The sequence below is a fragment of the Bos indicus x Bos taurus genome, chromosome 23, assembly GCF_003369695.1.
Source record: "Bos indicus x Bos taurus breed Angus x Brahman F1 hybrid chromosome 23, Bos_hybrid_MaternalHap_v2.0, whole genome shotgun sequence".
NCBI lineage: Eukaryota > Metazoa > Chordata > Mammalia > Artiodactyla > Bovidae > Bos > Bos indicus x Bos taurus.
Genome location: NC_040098.1, coordinates 45,862,569 through 45,876,584, shown reverse-complemented (window position 1 = coordinate 45,876,584; position 14,016 = coordinate 45,862,569).

Genomic DNA, 14,016 nt, shown 5'->3' with positions numbered 1-14,016 from the left:
AGCACGCCAGGCCTCCCTGTCCATCACCAACTCCCAGAGCTTACTCAAACTCATGTCCATCACATCGGTGATGCCACCAAACCATCTCATCCTCTGTCGTCCCCTTCTCCTCCTGCCTTCAATCTTTCCCAGCATCAGAGTCTTTTCCAATGAGTCAGTTCTTCACATCAGGTGGCCACAGTACTGGAGTTTCAGCTTCAGCGTCAGTCCTTCCAATGAACACCCAGGACTGATCTTTAGGATAGACTGGTTGGATCTCCTTGCAGTCCAAGGGAGTCTCAAGAGTCTTCTCCAACACCACAGTTCAAAAGCATCAATTCTTTGGTGCTCAGCTTTCTTTATAGTCCAACTCTCACATCCATACATGACTACTGGAAAAACCATAGCTTTGACTAGATAGACCTTTGTTGGCAAAGTAATGTCTCTGCTTTTTAATATGCTGTCTAGGTTGGTCATAGCTTATCGTCCAAGAAGCATCTTTTAATTTCATGGCTGTAGTCACCGTCTACAGAGATTTTGGAGCCCCCCAAAATAAAGTCTCTTACTGTTTCCATTATTTTCCCATCGATTTGCCAAGAAATGATGGGACCGGATGCCATGATCTTGGTTTTCTGAATGTTGCCTTTATGCCAACTTTTCACTCTCCTCTTTCACTTTCATCAAGAGGCTCTTTAGTTCTTCGCTTTCTGCCATCAGGGTGGTGTCAAATGCATATCTGAGGTTATTGATATTTCTCCTGGCAATCTTGATCCCAGTTTGTGTTTCATCCAGCCTGGCATTTCACAAGATGTACTCTGCATATAACTTAAATAAGCAGGATGACAATATACAGCCTTGACGTACTCCTTTCCTGATTTTAAACCAGTCCGTTGTTCTGTGTCCAGTTCTAACTGTTGCTTCTTGACCTGCATACAGATTTCTCATATATACGTATACATAACTATATAACGCTAGTGTATACTCAGTCACAGGTTGTTAACTGCCTTCTTACTCTTTCTAATGTACGTTTTATTCTCTTAAACCAGTGCTGAAGTCTTCAATGGAGGAACAGTATTGAGATATGATGGAAGATCTATACTGTGGGTTGGCATTGGGTAGATTTCTTTAAGGGCAGTTTAGTGAGGAGCAAGCTGTGCAGACCTCTGGGGTGGGGTGTTCCAGGCAGAGAGGTCAGTGACTGCAAGGACCTTGAGACGGAGTGTGTTGGAGAGTGGAAGGAAGAGCAAGAAGGTCAGGATTGCTAAAATGCAGCAGACAAAGAGCGGAAGGCAAAGAGTTCAGAGAGAGAGAGAAAGGGTGACCAGCTGACATATGGTCTTCCAGGCCTTAATAATATTGAACTGGACTCTAAAAAGCTGATGAAACATAGAGCTTGAAGTTGAGAAATAAGAGCTTGGAGAATATCTGTCAAGACAACAGAATGAGAGGACATAAGAACTGGCAGACCTTGGAAAGAAGAGAAATCCAGAGTGAAGGCACAACGGAAGTGGCCTGAAACATAATGAACCCTTCTGCAGACACAGTGAAGGGCAGAATAATGTCCTGTAATTAATTAGTGAGCACAATGAGAGTGAAATGAACAGTCCAAAAGGACCAAAAAAGAAATGACAGCTAAGGAAGACAGACAAATAAGATCCAATATGTTACTTACTGTCTTCTAAGAAGGAACCGAAACAAATGGAAGAGGAGAAATACTCAAAAAAGATCATGTGAACCTGCACTTCAGAGGAATGAGCAGAGACTTAAGCCTATGATGTCTTAGGAAAACACTGATTCAAAATGATTAACTCTGAGATTGCTGTTGTTCAGTCACTAAGTGGTGTCTGACTCTGTGACTCCACAAACTGTAGCACTCCAGGCTTCCCTCACTATCTCCCGGAGTTTGCTCAAACTCATGTCCGTGAGTCAGTGATGCCATTCAACCATCTCATCCTCTGTCACCCCCTTCTCCTCCTGCCTTCAATCTTTCCCAGCATCAGGGTCTTTTCCAATGAGTCAGCTTCGCAGCAAGTGGCCAATGTATTGGAACTTCAGTTTCAACATCAGCCCTTCCAATGAATATTTAGGGTTGATTTCCTTTAGGATTGACTGGTTTGATCGCCTCACTGTCCAAGGGACTCTCAAGAGTCTTCCCCAGCACTGCAATTCAAAAGCATCAGTTCTTTAGTGCTCAGCCTTCTTTATGGTCCAACTCTCACATCTGTACATGACTACTGGAAAACCATAGCTTTGACTGTATGGACCTTTGTCGGCAAAGTGATGTCTCTGCTTTTGAATACGCTGTTTGTCATAGCTTTTCTTCCAAGGAGCAAGCGTCTTAAAGTCATGGCTGAAGTAACTATTCAAAGTGATTTTGGAGCCCAAGAAAATGAAATGTGTTACTGTTTCCACTTTTTCCCCATCTATTTGCCATGAAGTAATGGGGCCAGATGCCATGATCTTAGTTTTTTTGAATGTTGAGTTTTAAGCCAGCCTTTTCACTCTCCTCTTTCACCCTCATCAAGAGACTCTTTAGTTGCTCTTCACTTTCTGCCATTAAAGTGGTATCATCTGTGTCTCTGAGGTTGTTGAAATTTCTCCTTGCAATCTTGATTCCAGCCTGTGAGTTATCCAGCCCAGTGTTTTGCATGATGCACTCTGCATATAAATTAAATAAGCAGGGTGACAATATATGTACTCCTTTGACAACTGACATACTCCTTTCCCAATTTTGAACCAGTCTGTTGTTCCAAGCCTGGTTCTAACTGTTGCTTCTTGTCTTAGACGTCTGGGATGCTTCCTGGTAAAATTACTGGACTTCACAGATAAGAAAATAATTCTGTGGGCACCCAAGGAAAAATATCAAGTACCTATGAAAACAAGAAAGTTAGCTTCTCTTAGCCACAGTCCATTCCAGGACAATAGAGAAAAAACTGAAATTCTTCAGTGAAGAAAATGTGGCTCACTGATTTTGTCAAAAAATTGTATTTTAAGATGCACTCAAATTGAACTTTTTGATGCACATTTTTATGCATTTAATGCATTTTATGCATATTAATTCATGTGAGCACCACCACAATGAAAATACAGAATAATTCTATCACCTCCCCAAATTCCCTGTTATCCCCTTTTAGTCAAAGCTACCCTTCACCCCAATTGCTGAGAACAAATCAGTTTTCAGTCACTATAGCTTTGTCTTCAGTTTCCTGGGGCTCCCCTTTTTGGGCTTCTGACCAAAACATGGAGCTCTGTTACCATACAATATGCAACCTTTTGAGACTGGCTTTTTTCCCCTCATTCACATAATGCCTTTAAGCTTCATTCAAGTTGTTTGAGTGTACCAGTAGTTTTGTTATTACTTTGTACTACTGAATAGTATTTGATTGTATAGTTTGCACATATTTTACGGTACAACTCATTCATCCATTCACCTATTGAAGGACATTTGTATGAGGTTGTTGATATTTCTCCTGGCAATCTTGTATGCTTATGGATAGATATGCTGTAAACTTCCTGCTATTGAACCCATCCGATAAGCTCTTAATTTTGGTTATTATATTTTTTGCATATGTATTTTTTTAACTTTTTATTTTGTATTGGAGTATAGCCTATTAATAAATAATGCTGTGATAGTTTCCAGTGAACAGCAAAAGGACTCAACTACACATTTACATGTATTCATTCTCCTCCAAATACCTCTCCCTTCCAGTCTGCTACATAACACTGAACAGAATTCTATGTGCTATACAATAGGTCTCTGTTGGTTATCCATTTTAAATATAGCAGTGTGTACATGTCCATCCCAAACTCCCTATCTTTTTTTCCCCATCCTTCCCCTGGCAACTATAAGTTCAGTTCTCTAAGTCTGTGAGTATCTTTCTGTTTTGTAAGTAAGGTCATTTGTGTCATTTCTTTTTAGATTCCACATATAAGGGATGTCATATGATACATCTTCTATGACTTCACTCAGGATGACAATAGGTCCATCCACGTTGCTCCAAATGGAATTATTTCCTTCTTTTTAATGGCTGAGTAATATTGCATTGTGTATGTATATATGTACCACATCTTTATCCATTCCTCTGTCGATGGACATTTAGGTTGCTTCTATGCTTTGGCTACTGTAAGCAGTGCTGCCATGAACACTGGGGTGTGTGTATCCTTTCAGATCATGTTTTTCTGAGGATATGCATTCTCAATAGATTTTATCTTTTTAGAGCAGTTTTAAGTTCACGGCAAAATTAAGCACTGAGCCTATATGTTTCTTCCCTCCAACACCATAGAATTCCCCACTATCAACATCTCATACCAGAGTGGAATCTTTGTTGCAACCAATGAATCTTATTGTGTTTTTCAGTTTAGAAATGTCCGCTTAACTCTTTTTTATAGTTTCCATTTCTTTGTTGAGATTGTCTTTAATTCCTTACTTAAGCATTTTTATAAGAGTTGCTTTAAAACCTTTGTCAGATAATTACAACATATGTGTCATCTTGGAGTTGACAGCTGTTGATTATCTTTTTTTCCCATGAAAACTGAAATTTTCCTGGCTTTTCATATGTCCAGTAATATTGAATTATTTCCTGGGCATTTAAAATATTGTAAAACTGCATTTTGTTTAAAATTTTATGGATAATAATGACTTTTTTTAATTTTAAAGTGAGCAATCCCTGTGGTCTAGTTCAGGGCACAAGGTTCAGATCATTCTTCTGGGGGTTGTAGTTCAAATCCTTCATAGTGGTTCTTGGAGCTTCCCAACACACAGACCACCCAGGTGTCACTCTGCATCTGGATGGCAGTCAACTTTAGTTACCGAGAGCTGCTATGTTAAGTGTCATAGATTGGGTATCACAAACAAGAATGTTTCTTAGTGTTTTGGAGACTGTGAAGTCCAAGTTCAAGGTGGCAGCAAGATTCCACGTTTGCTGAAGGGCTTCTTCATGGTTTGTAGATGGCCACCTTCCAGTCGTATCCTCACACGGCTGGAGGAGATCATTTGCCTTGTGCCTCCTCTTATAAGGGCACTAATTCCATTAATGAGGTCTCCACCCTCACAACCTAATTACCTCCCAAAGGCCCAATCTCTAGATATCATCCCATTGGGGTTTAGAGGGTAAAGAGTAGAAAACATATCATATACTATAACCTGATGGAGAAAAGGAGGAAGAATTTGATGGAAAAGAGGAGATGGGAGAAAGTAAAGGTATATAATATTAGGGTTGCTTAGAGTGGGTCAATAGATACATTGTAAACAGATGAAGTGTTTAGCAATGTTGGTCATAGAGATTACCATGAAAAATAAAAACAGAACCAACTGTTTCAAATTATATGGGACACATAAAAAAAGCACAGGAAACAAACCATGCCAATTACTATTTTAAAAGAAGCAACAAAAATATAAATAATAATACAACTTTGATACAACTGCTACCACATACCTATTAAATCAACAAACAGAAATTGTCTAAATTCTCCTATTAAAATAAGAATCTCAAATTGGATCAAATAGTTAAATTCAGCAAGAGAATCCCTAAAACAAAATGATTCATAAAGTTTGAAAAGAAAGAACCAAGATATACTTAAAGGGGCTTCCCAGGTGACACAATCGTAAAGAATCCACCTGCCAAGACGGGAGACACAGGAGACGTGGGTTTGATCCCGGGGTAGGGAAGATTCCCTGGAGGAGGAAATGGCAACCCACTCTAGTAGTCTTGCTACTAGACTGTCCCATGGACAGAGGAGCCTGGTGGGCTATATAGCCCATGGGGTCACAAAGTAGGACATGACTCAGCATGCACGCAAGATATACTTGGCAAATACAAACAACAAAAAAGTTAACATTTCTACTAAAGTCATGACCTTTACATTCAGCTCAGTTCAGTTCAGTCACTCAGTGCAACCCCATGCACTGACTCTTTGCAACCCCATGGACTGCAGGATGCCAGGCTTCCCTGTCCATCACTTAATAATACATATTAAGACATTTTAAATTAAAAAGTAGAATCATAATTAAAATCCAACACACTTCAATATCTATTCATCAAAAATATAGAATCAAAGTTCATAAAGCCTAAACTGAAAAAAAAAAAAAAAAGAAGAGAGAGAAATAGGCACAAATATATCACTATTAGGAGGGAGATCTCACTTCCCTTGTGCTAACCTGTGTTATGTGTTCAAATCATCTGTTGCCTCCACCCACCTCTCCTTTGTCATTCTTTTCTTTAGGCAGAATACCTCTTATTCTGTTCACTTTCGTTTTGACCACACAACCTCCTCTGTCCAAAAGAATGTGAGTATATGTGACATGGGCTTCCCTTGTTGCTTAGATGGTAAAGAATCCGCCTGCAATGCAGTAGACCCAGGTTTGATCCTTGGGTTGGGAAGATCCCCTGGAGAGTGGCAACCCATTCCAGTATTCTTGCCTGGAGAATGCCATGGACAGAGGAGCCTGGCAAGCTACAGTCCATGGGGTTGCAAAGAGTCAGACACAACTGAGCGACTAACACACCCACACACCCCCGTGACATGGACCATCCGAGCATAAACTTTAAATGCGCTCGCACGGTTTGACCCTGCAACTCTTGTTCTACCAGGACCAGGGGGAGGGTGGAGTGGGTGAAGCAGGATCATGCAAGTGCAGAGTCATATTCTGCTTTTATTTAAAAATTTTGATATTTGTTCATCATGGATTTTTGTATTAATTTTTAAAAATATTGCATTAGAAAATTCATTTATCCTGATCACTGAGTTGTTTTTTTTTTTTTAAGTCCTCTTAAATTTTGTACACAAGGCAAGTTTCCTGCTGGTGGCCCTGCTTCCTGCCCCGAACCATGATGATAGTATGAACCCAGAGAGTAGGTACTCGTTCAGCCCTGTATCTGGAGTGAGAAGACTGTGCAGCTGGGCTGGGCTGAACCAGGCGGATCCCAGGGGAACCACAGTGGGGATGCAGCACTCATGCAATACCAGCAAGAAATAAGGTTTGTTTTTTAAACTAATGAGATTTGAAGTTTCTTTGTCATGCAGCATGGTCTAGTGAAACCTAATGTATAGCCTATGGCTGATCGAGTTCCACAGGACTGGAAAAAGTCAGCTTTCATTCCAATCCCAAAGAAAGGCAATGCCAAAGAATGCACAAACTACTGCAGAATTGCATTCACCTCACATGTTTACAAATTCTCCAAGGCAGGCTTCAGCGGTATGTGAACCATGAACTTCCAGATGTCCAAGCTGGATTTAGAAAAGGCAGAGGAATCAAAGATCAAATTGCCAACATCTGCTGGATCACCGAAAAAGCAAGCTGCTGCTGCTGCTGCTGCTGCTAAGTCGCTTCAGTCGTGTCCAACTCTGTGGGACCTCAGAGACGGCAGCCCACCAGGCTCCCCTGTCCCTGGGATTCTCCAGGCAAGAACACTGGAGTGGGTTGCCATTTCCTTCTCCAATGTTTCAGAAAAACATCTACTTTTGCTTTATTGACTATGCCAAAGCTTTTGACTGTGTGAATCACAACAAACTGTGAAAAATTCTTCAAGAGATGGGACTACTAGACTACCTGACCTGTCTCCTGAGAAATCTGTATGCAGGTCAGGAAGCAATAGTTAAAACTGGACATGGAACAACAGACTGGTTCCAAATTGGAAAAGGAGTACGTAAAGGCTTTGTATTGTCACCCTGCTTATTTAACTTATATGCAGAGTACATCATGCGAAATACCAGGCTGAATAAAGTACAGGCTGGGATCAAGATTGCCGGGAGAAACATCAGTAATCTCAGATATGCAGATGACACCACCCTTATGGCAGAAAGTGAACTAAAGAGCCTCTTAATGAAAATGAAAGAGGAGAGTTAAAAACTTGGCTTAAAACTCAACATTCAGAAATCTAAGATCATGGCATCTGGTCCCATCACTTTATGGCAAATCAATGGGGAAAGAATGAAACAGTGAGAGACTTTATTTTCTTGGGCTCCAAAAATCACTGCAGATGGTGACTGCAGCCATGAAATTAAAAGACTCTTGCTACTTGGAAGAAAAACTATGACCAACCTAGACAGCATACTAGAAAGCAGAGACATTATTTTGCCAACAAAGGTCTGTCTAGTCAAAGCTACGGTTTTTCCAGTAGTCATGTATGGATGTGAGAGTTGGACTATAAAGAAAGCTGAGGGCTGAAGAACTGATGCTTTTGAACTGTGGTGTTGGAGAAGACTCTTGAGACTCCCTTGGACTGCAAGGAGATCCAACCAGTCCATCCTAAAGGAAATCAGTCCTGAATATTCATTGGAAGGACTCATGCTGAAGCTGAAACTCCAATACTTTGGCTACCTGATGTGAAGAACTGACTTGTTTGAAAAGACCCTGATGCTGGGAAAGATTGAAGGCAGGAGAAGAAGGGGATGACAGAGGATGATATGGTTGGATGGCATCACTGACTTAATGGACGTGAGTTTGAGTACGCTTCAAGAGTTGGTGATGGACAGGGAAGCCTGGCATGCTGCAGTCCATGGGGTCACAAATAGTCAGATGTGACTGAGTGACTGGACTGAACTGAACTGATCTAGTGGACAAAAATGTCAGATTGCAGATGACCTTTAGTAATGTAATAAATATGTTAGATCTTTCATGCAGACCACACTATTCCCTAAAAACAGAGAAAAGTGAAAAAAGTATGTGTTAGTCCTTCAGTTGTGTCTGACTCTTTGTGATTCCATGGACTGCAACCTGCCAGGCTCCTCTGTCCACGGAATTCTCAAGGTAAGAATACTGGAGTGGATAGCCAATCCCTTCTTCAGGGGATCTTCCCCATCCAGGGATCAAATCCAGTTCTTCTGCATTGCAGATTCTTTACTGCCTGAGCCACCAGGGAAGCCCCCAAACAGAGAATACACCTTCTTTTACTGCGTACTAACTTCCCAAAATTAACCATATACTAGGCTACAAAGAAAACATCAGTATATCCTTCAAAGTGGAAATGGTATAGATAACAGTCTTTGACTACACTGTAATTAAACTATGAAATGCTAACAAATATAGAACTGCCTCCCTTTGAAAGTTGAAAGTTATAAAAAAAATCTCTCTTTTACATGACTTCAAAGTAGAAATCAAAAGTAAACTGGCAGAATTTCTAGAAGATAACAATAGAAAATGTTAATGGAACATTATGCATCAAAAGCTACAGGGTACAACCAAAGCAGTGCTCACGGCAAATTCAAAGTTACATCATACTTACATGAAGAAACAAAAAGAAGGTTTCCCAGGTGTCTCAGTGGCAAAGAAGCCGCCTGCCGATGCAGAAGCAGCAGGAAGAAATACAAATGAATGAATCAAGGAGCGAGCGTAAAATTTACAGAAAATAACAAAACAACTCAAAGAAAAGCAGAATAACTAATAACGATAAAAGAAAAAAGCAAATTAATATAAAGAAACACAGAGGACTGATAAATACATCGAATAGCTTGTTAGTTGGGAAAAATAAAGAATGATTAGCAAATATAATTAAGACAAGTGAATTCACAAAATAAGCAATGTGTTGGAGAAGTTAAAAGATTTACAAAAGAGGTATTGATTAACACTGCAAATTATTTTTTTAAATTGTATCAGATAAAAACAAGCCAAATAAAAGAATTACAGAAAGAAATCAGGAAGAGAAAAAAATGTCTAAATGGACCAATTGCCATAGAAAAAAACACGGTGCATAGAAGAAAATGGACAAAGAGCTGCTTCCCCAAAGCACTGACAGCAGTTTTACAGTTGAATTTCACCAAAAGCTGAAGGAAAAGAAAAATCCAAATAAGACGGCTTCTACATATTTTGTATAAAGCCAACACAATGTTAATTAGCAAAAAATAAATAAAACCCATGAAACTAAGTTAAACACAGCTCTAAAGGGAAAAGCACAGATCAATTTCACTCACAATATTGATGACATAATTCTAATAAAAGATTAAGACATGGAATTAAGTAGGATATTAAAAAAATGAGAGATCATAACTAAGTGCCATTAACTCCAGAAAGTCAAAGAAGATGTGTTAGGAGCTATTTGAATGTAATCCTCATGTATTTAGAATCAAAGGACTCACATGCATATCCACAGACGCTAAAAAAAGACATATTACGCATCTTTTCAAAATCACATTTCTTAGTAAAAGAAAACATTAAGATCTCTCGAGATCCTCTAAATTTATTTATAAATGTAACATTATTTCAATGAAAATAGAACCAGTAATACTTTTAGAATTAGGAAGCTGATTTTAAAGTTCTTCTGGAATAACACACACTCAGGATTAATCAGGAAAAAAACTGAAAATGAGTAAAAAACAAAGACCTATCTCAGCAGAACCTGAAGCAAACTGTAGCGTTAAAGAAAATAAAAATAGTGCGGTGCCGACACGTGAACAGATGGAACAAAAATGAAAGTCTAGAAATAAATCCAAGTATATATAGAAATTTTGCACATGATAAAGCTAGTATTTTAGGTCAGTGGGAAAAGGATGGATTTTTCAATAAATGTTTTGGGACAACTCAGTTGCCATCTGGAAAAACAAAATTAGATCTGTACTAACATAATTCCAAGTGAGCCAAAGGTGTAAACAAAGACACCCATAAAGTTTTTAGAAAAGATATGAGACTTAAAAAATTAAAATAAAATCTGAGACAGGGAAAAGACATTTTAAAGCAGAAAACTCAGAGACCATAAAAGAAAAAGCTGACAACATAGTATATCAGAAATTTCTACAAGACCAAAGACTTAAAGCTAAAAGGTTACTGACAAATGGAAACGGATTCATACAATACATATCACATATCCTACTCAAGGTGTGAAACGTGTAGCAAGATGAAATTAGGTTGCCTCTGTAATGTGACTCTATGAGGTAGTACCTTACAATGGGGAAGAAAGATAATAAAGGGGAGAAAAAGATGTCCTCAGTAGTTAATGTTTTTCTCAAAGGATCAATATCATTTTATATTCTAATTGATTTTAAAAGCTTTCTTCTGGGCCCTCTCCAGAGAATTAATAACATGCTAAGACTTTTGGGTGTTCCCTTACTGGTGGATAAGAAACAAACCAGGAACTCTTTGTGAATTGCTGTCTATTTCACATTCAAGGCCACAGGGCTAAAGGAGACCTCCAGGATTTACTTGGAGGTGTTCCCTGATTTCTGGCAGGAATGAAACTGAACCATTCCTTGACTGGTACATTCATTCAATATCAAAAATCTGCAAGAAATCATACAACTTCCACCTGCATTAATTCAGTTTGGGTTTCATAACCCTAGCCATTGGAAAACAGTCAATTCACTTAAGAATATAGGCTTTCAACATAGTGAGTATCATTAGCTTTATCAAGGCAAACACAAGTTAAATGCAAGGTATTAACCTACAGAACTGTGACCTTATGATCTTCAAATCTTACAGATAACTCTTAGCACAGAATGTTATTTCAGATAAGAGATGCCAAATAAATGCTTATTGAATTGAACTGAAAAGCAGGGGAAAAGTTGTCTGGTTATCAAAGTACATTAATGGCTTGGGGCTTCCTTACTGTGTCTTACTTTCTCATTTCCAGAAATCAACACTTAGGTTCCACTTTAAAAAATTACAAGAAACAAGAAAAATGCTAACTTTTCTATGAAGCTTATCCAGCTATTCATTCAACAAATATTTGATGAATACCTTTTGCTAGACACCGTCCCAGGTTCTGAATATTTTAAATGAATGCTACCATGTTTTAAACAATCAGATCAGATCAGTCACTCAGCCGTGTCCGACTCTTTGCGACCCCATGAATCGCAGCACGCCAGGCCTCCCTGTCCATCACCAACTCCCGGAGTTCACTGAGACTCACGTCCATCCAGTCAGTGATGCCATCCAGCCATCTCATCCTCTGTCGTCCCCTTCTCCTCCTGCCCCCAATCCCTCCCAGCATCAGAGTTTTTTCCAATGAGTCAACTCTTCGCATGAGGTGGCCAAAGTATTGGAGTGTCAGCTTTAGCATCATTCCTTCCAAAGAAATCCCAGGGCTGATCTCCTTCAGAATGGACTGGTTGGATCTCCTTGCAGTCCAAGGGACTCTCAAGAGTCTTCTCCAACACCACAGTTCAAAAGCAGCAATTCTTTGGCGCTCAGCTTTCTTCACAGTCCAACTCTCACATCCATACATGACCACAGGAAAAACCATAGCCTTGACTAGACGGACCTTTGTTGGCAAAGTAATGTCTCTGCTTTTGAATATGCTATCTAGGTTGGTCATAACTTTCCTTCCAAGGAGTAAGTGTCTTTTAATTTCATGGCTGCAATCACCATCTGTAGTGATTTTGGAGCCCAGAAAAATAAAGTCTGACACTGTTTCCACTGTTTCCCCATCTATTTCCCATGAAGTGGTGGGACCAGGTGCCATGATCTTCGTTTTCTGAATGTTGAGCTTTAAGCCACCTTTTTCACTCTCCTCTTTCACTTTCATCAAGAGGCTTTTTAGTTCCTCTTCACTTTCTGCCATAAGGGTGGTGTCATCTGCATATCTGAGGTTATTGATATTTCTCCCGGCAATCTTCATTCCAGTTTGTGTTTCTTCCAGTCCAGCGTTTCTCATGATGTACTCTGCATAGAAGTTAAATAAACAGGGTGACAATATACAGCCTTGACGAACTCCTTTTTCTATTTGGGACCAGTCTGTTGTTCCATGTCCAGTTCTAACTGTTGCTTCCTGACCTGCATACAAATTTCTCAAGAGGCAGATCAGGTGGTCTGGTATTCCCATCTCTTGAAGAATTTTCCAGTTTATTGTGATCCACACAGTCAAAGGCTTTGGCATAGTCAATAAAGCAGAAATAGATGTTTTTCTGGAACTCTCTTGCTTTTTCCATGATCCAGCAGATGTTGGCAATTTGATCTCTGGTTCCTCTGCCTTTTCTAAAACCAGCTTGAACATTAGGAAGTTCACGGTTCACAAGTGTGTAATGATAAGAACCTCAATGATTCCATGAAAACTAAACATTCCTGATGTGAATTTGATGAGTTTAGAAAGTTTACCATTAACCGGACATTGAAGGTAGTCACATTCTCCAATATCACTAATTATATAATGTCAACTCTCTTATTGGTAACCATTAGGTAACTTGCATCTTCCCACCCAGAACCTTAACAGAATGCAGTTGACAGTGACTTAAGAAATTCAGAAACTGGATTGCAAAGTGGTGTCACCTCTGTCAACACAACTCTGCGGAATAAGTTTTTCCTATCTGCAAAATAAAGTGAATTAACAAAAATGGTAAAGCCTCTTTTGTCTGATATTTTAAAATCTTAAACTAAGATCTAATTAATTCTAAGTCCTCAGAAGAAAATCACTCCACATTATGAGTTTTGGATCAGTTCCTATTCAGTTCAGTTAAGTTCAGTCGCTCAGGCATGTTTGACTCTTTGCGACCCCATGAATCGCAGTACGCCAGGCGTCCCTGTCCATCACCAACTCCTGGAGTTCACTCAGACTCGCGTCCATCCAGTCAGTGATGTCATCCAGCCATCTCATCCTCTGTCGTCCCCTTCTCCTCCTGCCCCCAATCCCTCCCAACATCAGAGTCTTTTCCAATGAGTCAACTCTTCGCATGAGGTGGCCAAAGTATTGGAGTTTCAGCTTTAGCATCATTCCTTCCAAAGAACACCCAGGACTGATCTCCTTTAGAATGGACTGGTTGGATCTCCTTGCAGTCCAAGGGACTCTCAAGAGTCTTCTCCAACACCACAGTTCAAAAGCAGCAATTCTTTGGCGCTCAGCTTTCTTCACAGTCCAACTCTCACATCCATACATGACTACTGGAAAAACCATAGCCTTGACTAGACGGACCTTTGTTGGCAAAGTAATGTCTCTGCTTTTGAATATGCTATCTAGGTTGGTCATAACTTTCCTTCCAAGGAGCAAGCGTCTTTTAATTTCATGGCTGCAATCACCATCCGCAGTGATTCTGGAGCCCCAAAAAATAAAGTCTGACACTGTTTCCACTTGTTTCCCCACTATTTCCCATGAAGTGATGGGACCAGGTGCCATG